Source organism: Dryobates pubescens, chromosome Z (assembly GCF_014839835.1).
Source record: "Dryobates pubescens isolate bDryPub1 chromosome Z, bDryPub1.pri, whole genome shotgun sequence".
Classification (NCBI taxonomy): domain Eukaryota; kingdom Metazoa; phylum Chordata; class Aves; order Piciformes; family Picidae; genus Dryobates; species Dryobates pubescens.
The window spans coordinates 132,412,519-132,431,491 of record NC_071657.1 but is presented as its reverse complement, the minus strand read 5'-3'; positions in this window follow the sequence as shown (position 1 = coordinate 132,431,491).

The following is an 18,973-nucleotide window of genomic DNA, read 5'->3' as shown; positions in this document are numbered from 1 at the left end:
TAAGTCATAGCTGCTGTTTCCTCTGTCATCAGAAAGATTTTAATCCATCACTGATTTATGTATTATTATTTTTAATGAATAAATTAGAAAATAAAGGAAGGAATTGTATGGAAAGCAGATAAAGCACCTGCCCTATCATTTGATGTACTTGTTTCAAGAGAATAAAGCATAATCTGTAGCTACAGCTTTTTTAAATGAGATGGCACAGCACTGGGTAATGTTAATTTCCTATGCTGAAAAGAAATTAATCTGTTCTTGTCTCTATGAAGGGACAATGTGACTGCCACCATTTGGTGAGCAATTTTTCCACAGATGTCAGCAGTCTAAACAAAAGCAGCCTGTCAGCTGAGGGACAGGATTTCTCGTGTAGTGATGTCAATACTGGAAGAACAAATTCCCCAGGGAACTAAGACTTCCATACATGAGATGGATCAGATTTACTTTTAAGTGTAATTTATTGGAAGAAAAGGAGGCACCACACACAGCAAGACAAATGGATTTGTTATTGTTTTTTTTCTCCTGGAGTGTTAGGAGTAAGCAACAACACTCATTTTTTATGACATACCTGTTTCCTGAACAAAAACCCACTAGAATCAAAAAGCATATATTTTAATTAACTCAGAGAATCAACCAGGTTGGAAAAGACCTCAGAGATCATCAAATCCAACCTATTACCTCATACCTAACACCTTCTGACAACGAAACCATGGCTTGAAGTGCCACGTCCAATCCTTTTATGAACACCTCCAGGGACGGGGACTCCACCACATCCCTGGGCAGCCCATTCCAATTAATTGCTGATGCAATTGATATCCTAGGGGGTTGCTTAGCCTGGAGAAGAGGAGGCTCAGGGGAGACCTTATTGCTCTCTACAACTACCTGAAGGGAGGCTGTAGCCAGGTGGGGCTTGGCCTCTTCTCCCAGGCAACCAGCACCAGAAGAAGAGGACACAGTCTCAAATTGTGCCAGGGGAGGTTTAGGCTGGATGATAGGAAGAAGTTCTTCATAGACAGAGTGATTGGCCATTGGAATGAGAAGAGGAGACTCAGGGGTGACCTTATTACTCTCTACAACTACCTGAAAGGAGGTTGTAGACAGATGGATGTTGGTCTCTTCTCCCAGGCAAGCAGTACCAGAACAAGAGGACACAGTCTCAGGCTGCGCCAGGGGAGGTTCAGGCTGGATGTTAGAAAAAAGTTCTATACAGAAAGAGTGATTGCACATTGGAATGGGCTGCCTGGGGAGGTGGTGGAGTCGCCATCACTGGAGGTTTTCAGGAGAAGACTTGATGGGGTGCTTGGTGCCGTGGGTTAGTTGTTTGGGTGGTGCTGGATTGGTTGATGGGTTGGACGCGATGATCTTGAAGGTCTCTTCCAACCTGGTTTATTCTATGTATTCTATGTATTCTAATGTGCTGCCCAGGGATGTGTTGGTGTCACTATCACTGGAAGTGTTTAAGAGGGGACTGGATGAGGCAATTGGTGCCATAGTTTAGTTGATTAGATGGTGTTGGGTGATAGGTTGGACTGAGTGATCTCAAAGGTCCTTCCAACCTGGTTAATTCTATTCTAATTCTGGATAAGGAGAGATGAAAAGATTGAGGTAAAAGATTCTTACTCCTTCAGGTCTTTTTACAAGACTTCTGGAAAAGAATTAATGAGAAAGTCTGGGTCTTTTCTAAGAATGAGTCTATAAATGTGTGTCATTTCAGCAGGTTATTTTTAGGTTTTGAGGGTACCACAGCCCAAATTTACATATCAGTAGTAAAGTAGCTTTGAAGAGCAATGGGGTTTTGTCTCATACAGTTTCTTTGGAATATTTAAGACTAATTAAAATAAAATAAAATAACTCTCTGAATCTAAAGGTTGTTGGTGAAGAAAGATGAAAGACCAACATTAAGAGTCATGGGGAAAGTCAGAAATAGAGGTTCCTAAGCTCAGGTCATCTCTTAGTAATACCAGTAACACCTTTTCAGGTGGAGTGTGTGAATCTATGGAACAACCTCCCTCCCAACAGAAGAAACTGAGATTAAAGATTAGATAAAAGTTGGTGCTTTGAAAGAGAATTGAGATCATTATAACTGAGGCCTGTGATCCAGTTTAGAATACTTAAGTTTTCAGTAAATGCAGACTATTAAGCCTCCAGCAATAAAGAAGGTTATTAAACCTTTACCTAAGGTATACAGTGTTAGAAGCAGCTTTCTGCAGAACAGCATTCAAGGCTCCTCCTCACTTCCATATTTTTTACAGGGCAGTTGTTAGCTGAATGCCAAAAACCATTACAAAATTCCCCCATAGACCTGGTATGTCTTTCCACAACCTGTACATGGAGCCAGTCAATTGTTCTATTACAGGATTAGGATTTCCATTAAAGGTTCACAAAGTATCATAGTATCATAGTATCAGTCAGGGTTGGAAGGGACCACAAGGATCATCTAGTTCCAACCCCCCTGACATGGGCAGGGACACCCCACACTAGATCAGCCTGGCCAGAGCCTCATCCAGCCTGGGCTTAAACACCTCCAAGGATGGGGCCTCAACCACCTCCCTGGACAACCCATTCCAGGGCTTCACCACTCTCATGGTGAAGAACTTCTTCCTTACCTCCAGCCTGAATCTCCCCACCTCCAGCTTCATTCCATTCCCCCTAGTCCTATCACTACCTGAGATCCTGAGAAGTCCCTCCCCAGCCTTCTTGTAGGCCCCCTTCAGATACTGGAAGGCCACAATTAGGTCACCTTGGATCCTTCTCTTCTCCAGACTCAACAGCCCCAACTCCTTCAGTCTGTCCTCGTAGGAGAGGTGCTCCAGCCCTCTGATCATCCTCGTGGCCCTTCTCTGGACACCTTCCAGCACATCCAGCATGTTTTTTTCTTAGTCATACATTTTGAAAATATTTAGCAAAGAATTTTGCTTTAGCTTGAATGATTTTGTCTACAATATTTTCAGCATATATGAAGGACATGGACCTGGTGGAAAGGGTCCCGAGGAGGGCCACAAAAATGATCAGGGGGTTGGAGCACCTCTGTTACAGGGACAGGCTGAGGGAGCTGGGGTTGTCAGCCTGGAGATGAGGAGGCTCTGGGGAAACCTAATAACTGCCTTCCGGTACCTGAAAGGAGCCTACAGGAAGAATGGGGAGAGACTGTTTACAAGGGTCTCCAGTGACAGGACAAGGGGCAACGGCTTCAAACTAGAGAAGGGCAGATTTAGATTGGATATCAAGAAGAAGTTCTTTTCTATGAGGGTAGTGGAACACTGGAACAGGTTGCCCAGGGAGGGGGTTGAGGTTCCTTCCCTGGAAATATTCAAGGTGAGGCTCAGTGAGGCCCTGGGCAGCCTCAGCTAGGTGAGGATGTCCCTGATGACTGCAGGGAGGTAGGACTAGATGACCTTTGGAGGTCCCTTCTGGCCCAGACCATTCTATGATTCTGTGATAATTTCATTATTTTCACTCAAGTTTTCAAATAGTTTCAACAATTGCTTTCCCTGCCCTCTGAAGAAGGTTTTAACAAAGCTAGCAGCCCAAACTCCATAATTCTAGTGATTGACTTAGGAAATAAGTCACATTACTGGGGTATTTTTGTGACATTTGATCTTCAGATAAACTTTTACAGAAGAATTAACATTTTTCTCCCCCCAAAAAATCCCTTTTTCTAACAGAGAAATGAAATAGCAGCAGCTAAACACTCATCCAAATACTGGATATTTGAAAGAAGCCTTCTGCCTATACCTACTCCTTCTGTCTGCATTGTAGCTAATAATAATTTCAATAAAGGGAATCACAGCTCCTAATAATGAGTGGGGAAAAGAAATTGAACAGACTTTAAACAAAAACCACACACATAGACACCAGCAAGTCATGCAGTACCATTTCTATCATGCTACAAAGACTCTTTGTTTAATAGAATGCAAACTTAGACTTGTGCTGACAAATCTTTAGCATGGAAGAGCTAGATTTTCTTTGTAATCTCCAGTTGCCAAGAAACAGGAGTAAAAATAAAATAGAGTTTAGGTGATGACTAATCTCAGAAAGGTTTTTGGTCATTACAACATAATTCACAGGAAGGCAGACTTCTGCCGTGTACTCTGCCTCCATGAGCGCTCTCAGCAGACCGTGGAGCATTGTCATTTATCCATAAAGTGGGAGCAAGCAGTTGACTGACTTATCTGGGGTGTAGAGAAGTGAAGAGTAACTAGGTCACTCTCCTCTTCAATACTCCATAGGAAGTCATTGAGTGGAGAAAAAAGGATGTTGCTTCCCCAATGCCTGTGTGTATGAAAGAGTTTCCTGCTGCGCCTTGCCTCCTAACTGGATAGAATCTTTTTGACCGAAAACTTGCCCATTGTTTAGAGAGAAGTATAGAGTAAGGATGAACCCCTGAATACCTATGGTCTGTTCATTAGCCCCTAAAGGCTCTGGACAAATGCATAATTTATTTTCTTTGCATGTGTAGCTTTATAAATTTGTCTCAAAGCCGGGCACAAATCCAGGCTGGGCAGTGACTGGCTGGAAAGCAGCCCTGAGGAGAAGGACTTGGGGGTGCTGGGGGATGAAAAGCTCAACATGAGCTCTCAATGTGCACTTGCAGCCTGGAAAGCCAATCAGATCCTGGGCTGCATCAAGAGAAGTGTGGCCAGCAGGTCAAGGGAGGTGATTCTTCCCCTCTTCTCAGCTCTGGTAAGACCCCACCTGGAGTACTGCCTCCAGTTCTGGAGCCCCTATTACAATAGGGATATGGACATGCTGGAAGGTGTCCAGAGAAGGGCCACGAGGATGATCAGAGGGCTGGAGCACCTCTCCTGTGAGGACAGACTGAAAGAGTTGGGGCTGTTCAGTCTGGAGAAGAGAAGGCTCCAAGGTGACCTAATTGTGGCCTTCCAGTATCTGAAGGGGGCCTACAGGAAGGCTGGGGAGGGACTTCTCAGGATCTCAGGTAGTGATAGGACTAGGGGGAATGGAATGAAGCTGGAGGTGGGAAGATTCAGGCTGGATGTGAGGAGGAAGTTCTTCCCCATGAGAGTGGTGAAGCCCTGGAATGGGTTGTCCAGGGAGGTGGTTGAGGCCCCATCCTTGGAGGTGTTTAAGCCCAGGCTGGATGAGGCTCTGGCCAGGCTGATCTAGTGTGAGGTGTCCCTGCCCATGGCAGGGGGGTTGGAACTAGATGATCCTTGTGGTCCCTTCCAACCCTGACTGATACTATGATTGAATCATAGATGTTGGAAGGGATCTCAAGGATCATCTGGTCCAACCTTTCAAGGTAAAAGTATAGTTTAAATGAGATGGCCCAGCACCCTGTCAAACTGAGTCTTAAAAATGTCCAGTGTAGGGGAATCCACTGCTGCCCTTGGGAGATTATTCTAATGTCTAGCTGTTCTTATGGTGAAACATTTTCTTCTGGAATCCTGTCACAATGTCCTCCAGGAGTAACATGTATCCATGTCCTCTTTTCCATGTGACTCCATGTAGAATGGGCATCTCCATCCTTTAGTTAGCCACCCTTTCTGTTCTGGTAGGTGGCAATAAGGTCTCCCCTAATCCCTTTCTTCTCTTCTCAAGGCAAAACACAATTCTCTCAGCCTTCCCTTATACTTGTACATTTACTTCAATATGTACTTAAAGTATATAAGTATACTTGTAAGGAGTTAATAACTTGTATTAATTATTAATACAAGTTATTAATTAAATCCTTACAATTCAGATAAAAGAGCTTTGAAAACAGGCTCAGTAGTGAAGACCAAATCAAAGTTATTTTGTCTTTTTAAGTTCTGCTTAGTTTTGCTTGTTAGTTGCAGGAAATAAAAGTAAAATAATTTGTTAGAAGAGCACTGAGAAGGTGAAACAACAAAACAAAGCTTTTCAACAGGTTTTTTCGGTAGCAAGCAGTGGTTACAAAATGCTCCTTGCTGTGGTATTCACATTCTAAGGAACTAAGTTGTTTGAATAAACCTGAGGGAAATGATGCAGCTTAGAGATCACAGGATCACAGGATGTTAGGGGTTGGAAGGCACCTCTGGAGATCCAACCCCCTGCCAGAGCAGGACCATAGAATCTAGCACAGGTCAAGCAAGAATGCATCCAGATGGGTCTGGAAAGTCTCCAGAGGAGGAGACTCCACAACCTCTCTGGGAAGACTGTTCCAGTGCTCTGCGACCCTTACAGTAAAGAAGTTCCCCCTTGTGTTGAGGTGGAACTTCCTGTGCTGTAGTTTATATCCATTGCCCCTGCCTCTTCCCTCCCTCTTGAATCTCAGCCCTCAGATATTCATAAATGTTTATTGGATCCTCCCTCAACTCCATATCTTCTCATCTCCATATCAAAAAGCCCCAGGGCTCTTAGCCTTTTCTTGTCAGGTGGTGCTCCAGTGTCTTCATCATCCTCATAGCCCTCCATTGGACTCTCTTGGGTAGATCCCTGCCCCTCCTGAACTGGGGAGCCCAGAACTAGATGCAATACTCCAGGTCAGCACTCACTAGGGCAGATCTCCTCAAAGGATGTATTCACAGCTAATCAAAGTAGTTCAAGAGGTAACTGCCTGTGTCTGCACTTTATTTCCTTGTGTTCCTTATGATGTTGATGTGGGGGTTTTTTTGTTTGTTAAGAAATTTGATCTGGTTTCTCAATTCTCTAAGACAATGAGGTGATTTTTGCACTGCAGTTTTTCTGCATGTGTAACACAGTCAGTGATTCTCAAAACAAGACAAAAGGTTGCTGAGCCTGCATACTACATGACTTAAGATACATACTCTTAGCATAATAAAGAAATACAACTGTCTGCAATACTGTCAGTGATAGATGCATGTGTTTATGTGCAATCATTGCTTGTGAAATAGTCTAAAGTATTAGTCCTTAAACTTGACTCTGTCCTTGTGCACTGTTCTACATAGTTTTGTGGTTTCATGTTGTGTGAGGAAGAGTGTCAAAGCTCTAGGGTAGAGGTCTAGGTATTCCCTAGAGACTATAACCTCTAACAGAAATACATCTTTCTTTTTACCATACTCTCAGTGAGAGGAGCAACTGCCTGTATTCCTTTTGAGTGAGCCACTATCTTCCTCTCTTAAACACTAGATTCTGACTTCAGGGCTGATCTCTGTTCTCTTATATTTCACAAATATGTTGTTGTGAGGAGGTTCAAATTATATTTAAATCCAGGACCAAAACAAAAACCTGAGGGGATAATGCAACTCATCCCTTCACAATCCTGCTTTATGTACTTTACTTTCAGGCATAAAGAGAGATATGAGCAAAGCCTTTAGACTGTTTCTGAAACAGTCTCTGCTTTCACATGTCTCATGGAATAGAGCTCTTTTAACTTTGCATTTGGATTTGAATGTAAAGCATCTAAGCCAATTTCCAATATGTAAAACCTAGAGAGGTTAGGTGGTCCAGACTGCATCATCTGAGCTCTAAGGCTCTTCAGAAGGTGGCAACTTCTGACTTTCTCCCATAAAGTTTCTACACATCCCCAGGACACATCCCCAGCTGCTCCTGATGGTGGTGATTATTTTATCCCTTTTTAACACTTACCTATGTGCCATCCTTCCTAAGATTAATTTGCTTGAATCAGAGAAATGAGTTTGCTATTCAAATGAATATATCAATATCCTTTCATATGGTGTGTGCTGTCTGTACTGGCAAGTAGTTTTTCCATTACCAAGGGATATTTCTCTAGTCTAAGACTGTTCCCCTTAAGAGTGATTGGGGAAGGTCCAATATTTTTATATACTGTGTGGTGGTGCTTGCTGGCTGAAAGCAAAGCCAGAGTTCTGCTACTATGCACTCCTGAAACTCAGTTGCTAAGGAGCCAAGAGAGATTTTCTTTAAAAGCATGCAAGCATTTGGCAAATCAGGTATTATTTCCTTCCACCTGCCTTCTGCTTTGGGTAATAAAAGTTCATAGTGTGGAAAATGGAGCATTTGAAAGCTTGTAAGTAGGCTTTCCACTATTATGTTCACAGACTTGTTTTGAAGGGTTTTTAGCGACGGCTTTTAAAGGTATTGAAGACATTACTTGTGGAAAAGCAAAAAAGCCTTTCTTTGAGATTATCCCAGAAGAGACCATCAGTACTTCTGCAGGAAATATATTTTTATATTACTTTTTTTTTTCCTCTTTTCCCTAAGAGAGAACAGAGACAGATCTCAGTCATAGATTCTGAAATACTTATCTGCCTACTGACTTGTAGGCAGACTTGAAAGCTAAAATGGGCATAGTACATCGCTTCCTCTCATACCATGAAGAACCACAGGATGTTAGGGGTGGGAAGGGGCCTCCAGAAATTGAGTCCAACTCCCCCTGCCAGATCAGGGCCATAGAATCTAGTGCAGGTTGCAAAGGAACGCATCCCTAAATTTTAGCACAGTATCATCACCAAGGTTGGAAGAGACCTCAAAGATCATCGAGTCCAACCTGTCACCACAGACCTCATGATTAGACCATGGCACCAAGTGCCACATCCAATCCCCTCTTGAGCACCTCCACAGACGGTGACTCCACCACCTCCCCGGGCAGCCCATTCCAATGACTCTCCCCTTGAAGAACTATCTCCTTACCTCGAGCCTGAACTTCCCCTGGCACAGCTTGAGACTGTGTCCCCTTGTTCTGGCACTGGTTGCTAGAGAGAAGAGACCAACCCCTTCCTGGCTACAACCACCTTTCAGGTAGTTGTACTGAGGGAGCTGGGGTTGCTTAGCCTGGAGAAGAGGAGACTCGGGGGTGACCTTATTGCTCTCTACAACTACCTTAAGGGAGGTTGGAGACAGGCAAAGGTCGGTCTCTTCTCCCAGGCAACCAGTAGCAGAACAGTCTCAGGCTGCACCAGGGGAGGTTTAGGCTGGATGTCAGGAAGAAGTTTTACACAGAGAGAGTGATTGCCCATTGGAATGGGCTGCCCGAGGAGGTGGTGGAGTCACCATCACCGGAGGTGTTCAGGAGGAGGCTTGATAGGGTGCTTGCTTGCATGGTTTAGTTGGTTGGGTGGTGTTGGATGATAAGTTGGATGATCTTGAAGGTCTCTTCCAACCTGGTCTGGTCTGCTCTGGTCTGCTCTGGTCTATTCTATTCTATTCTATTCTATTCTATTCTATTCTATTCCATTCCATTCCATTCCATTCCATTCCATTCCATTCCATTCCATTCCATTCCATTCCATTATATTCTTATCTTGGCCTATGAGCTTTTTGTTGTATTTTCTCTCCTCTGTCCAGCTGAGGAGGGGGACTGATAGAATAAATTTGATGGGCACCTGGTGTCCAGCCAGAGTCAGCCCCCCACATCAGTGTTTGACTGCACAGCTATAAGTAAGCGCTGGAAGAAGCAGCAAGGCACCCGTTTGCAAAAGGCAGTAACAACACAGCTGCGCTAAACCGAATTAGGTTCAGGGTCGGGAATCACAGAACAGACTAACACAAAGTGAGCTACTAGATCATTCTGCTTCATTTGGTCTGTGATGATAATGAGATACCACTGAATGCTAAACAGATTATACACGGAAATTTGGGCTTCAAAGGAAAGCTCTCATCCTTTTCATGGCAGTAACACAGACACCCACAATTTCATGACCCAAATATTTCTTTTTGCAGAAGAGATTCAGTAGGCCCTCAGTCTCAAATTAAAGGCAAAAGAAGTTTGGTTGGTTGGTTGGTTGTTTGTAATTGTTTTTTAATTTAGTGTCACAATGAATTGATTCCCAGTACATCCTTGCTCCTTGCTGAAAATAATGTTCCTGCACTCATTCTTACCCTTCTGTAGTTATTTCCTGAGTCTTAAACATATATATAATTTAAATTTAGCCTCATGGAGAATCAGTTCTGTGCAATCATTGGGTGTTGTTGAACATAATTTTTCTGCAGACAGTCTAATTTGTGACCCTTCATATCTATGTCTCAGCTCTTTCCAATAAATCCAGCCTCTCTACTTTCTGTTCCACTCATCACAAAAAGTACTGGAAACACGTCAGCCTTTGGAAATTTGCATTGGGAAATACAAATACTGTAGGGAAATACATCACTGAGGTACATTTTGCAATGGAATGGAATGGAATGGAATGGAATGGAATGGAATGGAATGGAATGGAATGGAATAATATAGAATAGAATAGAATAGAATAGAATAGAATAGAATAGAATAGAATAGAATAGAATAGAATAGAATAGAATTCAACATGCAGCCTAAACCTCCCCTGGTGCAGCTTGAGATTGTGTCCTCTTGTTCTGGTGTTGACTGCCTGGGAGAAGAGACCAAGCCCCACCTGGCTACAACCTCCCTTCAGGTAATTGTAGATGGCCGTAAGGTCTCCCCTGAGCCTCCTCTTCTCCAGGCTGAGCAACCCCAACTCCCTCAGCCTCTCCTCATGGGGCTTGTGCTCCAAACCCCTCCCCAGCTTTGTTGCTCTTCTCTGGACATGGTCCAGCAGGTCAACATCTTTCCTAAACTGGACACAGTCGTCAAGCTGTGGCCTAACCAGTGCTGAGTACAGGGGCACAATAACTTCCCCGCTCCTGCTGGCCACACTATTCCTGATGCAGGCCAGGATGCCATTGGCCTTCTTGGCCACCTGGGCACACTGCTGGCTCATGCTCAGCCAGCTGTCAACCAGTACCCCCAGGTCCCTTTCTGTCTGGATGTTCTCCAGCCACTCTGTCCCCAGCCCCTAGTGCTGCATCGGGTTGTTGTGACCAAAGTGCAGCACCCGGCACTTGGACTTGTTGAATGCCATCCTGTTGGACTCTGCCCATCTGTCCAGCAGGTCAAGGTCCCTCTGGAGATCCCTTCCACCCTCTAACAGATCAACACCTGCTCCCAACTTGGTGTCATCTGCAAATTTACTGATGTCAGCCTTCAGAAACTTACGTTGGGAAATACATCTACTGTAGGAAACACATCTCTGAGGTACATTTTGCATTGGCTTGTAAAGTTAAGTAACAATGAAAATGTCATAAAAGAGAAGCAATTGTTACTGTGTTTGCAGTTTGTTATGAGGTCTTTGTTTTCCTTCCTCCTCCTACGCTCATCTATACTGTAAAACATTGCTAATTAGGGCTTCACTCATCCCCATACACTGCAGCCTGCAAACACAGAGAAATGATCTCTTTGTGCTTTTTAGCAAATATTTAGCAATGCTTGAAGATGTAGTAATTTGGTGCAGGCAAAAACATGCTCAAAATATTTACATGCAACGTCTGTTTACGAGGGTTTGATTGTTCCACAATAGACAGCTGCTTTTCAATTTTGATTTCTTTCTACAAACAGATATCCTCCTAGAGGTACCATCCTGCAAACAGAGCTGGTAATCATGCCCACAGTTAAAATTTGTTGTCATTCCTAACAGCACCTATGGCTCAAAACCTCACACTTCCTATAGTCATTGTACCTTACAACAATTGTAGTGACTTTAACAACTCCACCAACATATTGTCACCCACAGGATGATCTATGTTAGGGTTAAAATAGAGGTCTACATTAATATTTTTTTGGGTGAAGGTTATCCATGCTGAACTGGACATACTGACACAATAGACTATTGCAAGGCCTCCAGCAGGAATTTCAGCACTTCAATAGCATCTGTAACTGAATGGGTAGATGCAGGGAGACCAGTGAATGTAGTCTACCTTGACCTTAGTAAGGCTTCTGACACAGTCTCCCGTCACATCCTTGTGAGTAAGGTCAGGAAGTGTGTGATAGAAGAACAGACAGTGAGATGGATTTGGAACTGGTTACAAAATAGTATCATAGTATCAGTCAGGGTTGGAAGGGACCACAAGGATCATCTAGTTCCAACCCCCCTGCCATGGGCAGGGACACCCCACACTAGATCAGCCTGGCCAGAGCCTCATCCAGCCTGATCTTAAACACCTCCAGGGATGGGGCCTCAACCACCTCCCCGGACAACCCATTCCAGGGCTTCACCACTCTCATGGTGAAGAACTTCCTCCTCACCTCCAGCCTGAATCTCCCCACTTCCAGCTTCATTCCATTCCCCCTAGTCCAAAGAGTGATGGTCAATGGTGTGAAGTCTACCTGGAGAGCTGTAACTGATGCAGTCCCCCAGGGATCAGTGCTGGGTCCAGTCCTGTTCAACATCATCATCAATGACATTGATGAGGGGACAGACAGAGTGTCTGCTCAGCAAGTTTGCTGATGAGACCACACTGTGAGGCTTAGCTAATGCATCTGTTGGCTATGCAGTCATCTAGCGAGACTTGGATAGGCTGGAGAGCTGGGCAGAGAGTAACCTAATGAGGTTCAACAAGAACAAGTGCAAAGTCCTGCATCTGGGAAGGAATAATAAACTGCACCAGTACAGGTTAGGAGGTGATCTGCTGGAGAACAGCCCTGTGAAGAAGGACCTGGGGAGTCACAAGTTCTCCATGGGACAGTGATGTGCCCTTGTGGCCAAAAAGGAAATGGGATCCTTGGGGTGGATTAAAAAGAGGGTGTCCAGCAGATTGAGGGAGGTTCTCCTCCCCCTCTACTCTAGTGAAACCTCACCTGGAATATTGCATCCAATTGTGGGCTCCCCAGTTCAGGAGGGACAGGGATCTACCTGTGAGAGTCCAATGAAGGGCTATGAGGATGATGAAGGGACTGCCTGATGAGACAAGGCTGAGAGACCTGGGGCTGTTTAGTCTGGCAGTAAGACTGAGAGGGGATTTAACAAATGTTTATAAATATCTGAGGACTGAGTGTCAAGAAGAAGTGGCCAGGCTCTTCTCAGCTGCACCCTATGATAGGATAAGGGGCAATGGATGTAAACTACAGCACAGGAAGTTCCACCTCAACATGAGAAGGACCTTCTTTAATGTAAGGGTGATGAAGCACTGGAACAGGCTTCCCAGAGAGGTTGTGGAGTCTCCTTCTCTGGGGTCTTTCAAGACCCATCTAGATGTGTTCCTGTGTGACCTGCACTATATTCTATGGTTATGTGGTTCTGCTTTGGGAGGGGGCTTGGACAATGATCTCCAGAGGTCCCTTGCAACCTCTAACATCCTGTGATCCTGTGATTTGATTTGGGGGAAGATAAAGTCTAAGAATCAAAATTACAACTTTAAGTATCAAACAGGCTCTAGTAAAACAAGATCAATAATGAGAAAGAAAAAGTTTGAACTAACAGCACTGGAAACACTGGGTTTGTATTTTATAGTAGTCAGCCATGAGATAAAATATGAGAAATAGTCAGGCAGCAGAGGATGAAACCCAAGATTCATTCATTCTCAAGGATGGCCACATCATGGAGTCACAAAGCTGTATTTTCTCTGGAGTTATGAGATTTTCCATTACATTGTTCCCCAGAGGCTCAGTGTCAGGGACACATTAGAAAGAAGTTCTTCCCCATGAGGGTGGTGAGACACTGGAACAGGCTGCCCAGAGAGGTTGTGGAGTCTCCTTCTCTGGAGACTTTCAAAACCCACCTCAATGCACTCCTGTGCAGACTATCCCAGGTGATACAGCTTTGGCAGCGGGGTTGAACTTGATGACCTCTTGAGGTCTCTTCCAACCTCTAATGTACTGTGATACTGTGACACTGTGCAAAGCAGGCTTAGAGGAAGTTTCAGAGTTTTATCTCAATCACAGTGCACAGAAATTATTCATTTCATTTGACCTGTATAATAGTTGTGGGAATAACAGTCAAAGACCTCCTTTCCTGCATAATAAAAATGTGTTTGTTTGCATACATGCATAGTAATAAATATTGACAATGCAGCCACCATTTTACATGCTGGCAGTGCTGTGCTAAAGAGTCCAGCACAGAGCCACAAAGATGATGAAGGCAGTGGAACATCTCCCTTATGAGAGCAGGCTGAGGGAGCTGGGGCTCTTTAGCTTGGAGCAGAGGAAACTGAGGAGTGACCTCATTCATGTTTATGAAGATGTGAAGGGTGAGTGTTGGGAGAACAGAGCCAGGCTCTGCTCAGTGTCAGGAGGATGGGGCCAGGCTCTGCTCAGTGATGTCCAACAAGAGGACAAGGGGCAATGGGTGCAAGCTGGAGCAGAGGAGGTGCCACATAAACATAAGGAAAAACGTTTTCATTGTGAGGGTGACAGGGCACTGGAACAGGCTGCCTAGAGAGGTTGTGGAGTCTCCTTCACTGAAGACATTCAAAACCTGCCTGGCTGCATTCCTGTGTGACCTGCTCTGGCAGGGGCTTGGACTTGATGATCTTTTGAGGTCCCTTCCAACCCCTAACTTTTTGTGATTCTATGTGATTCTGTGAAGATTTTCCTAACTGTGCTTCCCAATAAGTGCAAAGGTAGAAATGAAATGCTGCAGAGGAGCGAGGAGTGGCAGTGAAATGAGGCACAGCTTGCACATTCAAGCCTCCAGCCTGGAAATTCAGGTATCATAGTTATATCTACAGCCATGTATGGCTCTCATTAGCAATGAATAAACTGGGCCACATGTCACAGAGGATTAAGTACAGGCCACAGCACAAAAGAGCAACTGGGAAACAAATGAAAACAACTTGACCCCCATTTGCTCCAACAGAAATAATTTTTCAGGGGAGCCCTGCTTAACCTGAGCCTTTGAAAAATGCCTGCAGACAAATGTCTGGCAAGTGGGGTGAAATTCAGTTTGTCATAAATATCTGCCTCTGGAGCATAGGTATCAGCAGGAGCACCAGGGTGCCCAAGCTCCCACTTCGGTTGTTCAGCATGGGCAGAGGAGGTGGCAGATGCTCAGCAGGGTAATGGTGAAGCTAAAACAGCCCTGCATCACTGCTACACCACTGCACTCAGTGGCTGGGATACCATTCAGGTCTTTCCTACAACATCCAGCTGCTCTTCAAGCAGGGGTGTGTCCCCAGATTCTGTATCAAATCCTTGCAGGGGGATGAGATTGTCATAATGGCAGTGGGTGGCCACCTCTGCCCCAGCACACTTCCCACTCACCTCTCCTTGGCCACTAGACTGCAGAAGCTGGGACTTCTTCCTAAAGGGCCAATAGACTGGCAACAGTTAACAACTGGAATGAGCCAATCACACATGTTAGAGGAGGTCAAAAATTTCCCAGTTACACGATGTCTTTTAGGAGGGGGAATTATTTTAATGCATTTTTTACCACATTAATATTTCATAAAGCATGATATTTTAAAAGCATATTCAGATGGGAAAGGGAAGCACATAAATTCTAGAAAATTGCTAATTTATTAATTCCTACCATTAACTGACTCTTTTTTGCACACACATAGGATGATTTGGTCCTTATCAGACCATATAAAGTTTCTTTGATGGCTAAGCAAGTAGCTATTTCCTATCTCTTTTTCTTCTCCTCATTTGACCTGTGTTCCCATGGCCCATTTCACATACACCTTATATTTCCACTTTGTTTGGTTAGGGTTTTTTTTTTAATGGCTTTGTTCAGCTTTCTGGAGATAGCCCAGTCTGACTGCATGGAAAGTGCCCCATCTCACAGAACCACAGGATTGTCAGGGTTCAAAGGGACCCCAAGGATCATCCAGTTCCATCCTCCCCTGTTATGGACAGGGACACCTCACACTAGATCAAGTTGCCCAGAGCCACATCCAGCCTGGCCTTCAAAACCTCCAGGGATGAGGCTCTGTCACCCTCACTGTAAAAAGTTTCTCCTCATGTTGAGGTGGAATGTTCTATGTTCAAGCTTTAACCTGTTGTTCCTTGTCTTATTAGTGCACACCACAGAAAAGAGCTTGGCCCCCTCCACTTGACACCCACCCCTCAGATACTGATAGACATTGATCAGATCCCCTCTCAGTCTTCTCTTCTCCAGGCTAGAAACAGCCCCAGGGCTCTCATCTCACTTCACAGAGGAGATGCTCAATCCCCCATTTCATCCTCATGGCTCTTCATTGGATTCTCTCCAGCAGATCCCTGCCTCTCACCATGCATCCTCAGGAATTATTACTCTCACTGCTTACTTTTAAGAATCTGAAGATAAATATTCATCAGAATCAAATATATCTCTTTTTTTTGTTGTTGCTTATTTAAATTATGCATTTTTTAGCAATGGAGGCACTGGGAGTTGTTAGTTTGATATGTTTACTTTGCTCTCAGGCTAAATGTAAACCAGAATATATTTACTCCTTTCACATGTGAGCATTTCTTTTGTAATGGTGAGAGAATAGGATAAGACTGTGAAACATAACTCACAGCAGGAATATGAATTCAATGATCCTTCCATTAAATTTCATAGCAGTAAAGTCAACAAAATACAATGCTTTCTGTAAGGTTTTGGTCAACAGTGCTGAGGAGGGCTGCTCAACAAAATTTGTTGCTGCAATAATACAGTTGCCAAGCTGCAATGTAGCATCTCTTGTGGTCCCAGCTTGGGACTCGGAATTCCCTCTGCATCATCTTGGCTACATTAAAACCTTCCTTGGTGATGGCATGCCGGCCTTTGTGTTTCTATTACAGCAATGACTGTGAACCTTTGACCAAGCTAAGGAAGGCTAGTTAAACTTGGGGACTGTTTAGCTAGAAAAAGAAGAAATAATTCTTGCCCCAAAGATCTTCCAATCTTCTCTCTCCCAGCGCAGAAGGGAGTTGGTGGTACTTACATCATGCTGATCCATCCCTTCCCCAAATGTTCAGGAGACAAGGACAAAACCTTCTGGTGCTCTTAAATTCTGCTCAGGTAAGTGCTATAGCTTGTCCAGGACTGGATCTGCAAAGGGATGATATAGCATACATTTACCATATACTTTTAAGGTATACTATATATATATCTTGCACCTTTGGTCTTAGCTCTCTCATCTAGGACAAATTCCACCATTTCTGCATTGCTTGCTCAGCTTTTCTTCAGTTCAGTGATTTGCTCAATGGTTCACATGGAAAAAAAAAATGAATGCTTGGTTTGAATTTAACCAATGAACTGAGCAATGAACAGAAATTACTCATGCTTTCTGAAAGCCAATATATATAGGCAGTAGACAACTGCCTTTCCAACCTAGGCTTCTACATACATGGTCTTTCTGAACCAGGAATTATCTGAAAGTGGTTTAATTTTTTAGGTTACAGTTTAGGGATCCATTTGTTACATACAGTATTTGGATCAATTTTGTTTTAAATAGCTGGGTATTACTCTATACTATACTATTGCTGTAAAACTAAATAGCAGTTTTTATTCCAGAGAAAATGCATACCACATTTCAAAAAGGTTGTCTCTTTTCATATAAATTACATTTTTCAGCAGTGGAGCAGAAACCCTATGAGGAGAGGCTGAGGGAGCTGGGGTTGTGTAGCCTGGAGAAGAGGAGGCTCAGGGGAGACCTTATTGCTGTCTACAGCTACCTGAAGGGAGGTTGTAGCCAGGTGGGAGTTAGTCTCTTCTCCCAGGCAACCAGCACCAGAACAAGAGGACACAGTCTCAAGCTGCACCAGGGGAGGTTTAGGCTGGATGTTAGGAAGAAATTCTTCATAGAAAGAGTGATTGCCCAGGGAGGTGGTGGAGTCACCATCACTGGAGGTGTTTAAGAGGAGACTGGATGAGGCATTTGGTGCCATGGTTTAGTTGATTAGATGGTGTTGGGTGATAGGTTGGACTTGATGATCTTGAAGGTCTTTTCCAACCTGGTTAACTCTATTCTATTTTATTCTATTCTATTCTATTCTATTCTATTCTATTCTATTCTATTCTATTCTGCTCTACTCTTCTCTACTCTTCTCTACTCTATTCTATTCTATTCTATTCTATTCTATTCTACTCTACTCTACTCTATTCTAATTTACTTCTATTCTATTCTATTCTATTCTATTCTATTCTATTCTATTCTATTCTATTCATTGTATTTTTCAAATAAATGAAAAGAATGCACATTAAACTTGAGTCCCTGTTATGATCTGAGGTATAAGATGGACTTATTGGTCAGATGGGCCAACGTTAACGGGATGAGCTTCAACAAGGCCAAATGCCAGGTTCTGCACTTGGGTCATAACAACCCCAAGCAACACTGCAGGCTTGGGGCAGTGTGGCTGGAAAACTCTCTGGCAGAAATAGACCAGGGGGTTCTAATTGACAAGAGCTGAATGCGAGCCAGCAGTGTGCCCAGTTGGCCAAGAAAGCCAATGGCATCCTGGCTTATGTCAAAAGCACTGCGTCCAGCAGGAGTAGGGAGGTGATTGTTCCCTTTTACTCAGCTCTGGTGAGACCACACCTCAAGTATTGTGTTCAGTTTTGGGGACTTCAATACAAGAGAGATGTGGAGGTGCTGGAGCCAGTGCAAAGGAGGGCAAGGAAGCTGGGGAAGGGCCTGGAGAATAAATCTGATGAAGAGCAACTGAAGGAGCTGGGGATGGTTAGTTTGGAAAAGAGGAGACAGAAAGGAGACCTCATTGCTCTCTACAGCTACCTGAAAGGACATTGTGGAGAGGCTGGTGCTGGTCTCTTCTCACAGGTAATTAGTGATAGAACAAGAGGGAATGGCCTCAAGCTGTCACTGGTTAGGTTTAGAGTGGACATTAGGAAAAATTTTTTCCAGGGAAAGAGTGGTCAGGGATTGGAATGTGCTGCCCAGTCCCTGTCACCAAGCCTGGATGTGTTTAACGGTGATTTGGATGTGGCGCTTGGGGATGTGGTTCAGGGGTGAACCTTGTAGAGTAGGGTTACTGGTTGGACTTGGTGATCCTGATTTCCAACTTGAATGAATGTTGCTGTGAATTATTTCTATTCATAAATTAGGAATCCTACTTCCAAATACTTAAAAGGTTTTTCTGGGCATTTCTACCCTCTTTTTTTCCATATTTTTTCCACTACTTTGGCACTCAGCAAAGGAATATAACTTGAAAAACACTAAAGAGCATAACTTCAGAAGCTAACCAAACACAATACCAGTTAAAAACAGGCCGGGTATTGAAGTTCTGTAGGCATCTTAAGGCACTCCTCTGCCTGTTGGAAAGCTGGTGTGGAAAAAAGGGATGTGACCAGCTTCATTCTCTCCTCATTTCAGAGGATTGAAATGTGCAAGAAAACTACTGTCATTACTTGCAAAGTAATTACAGAAT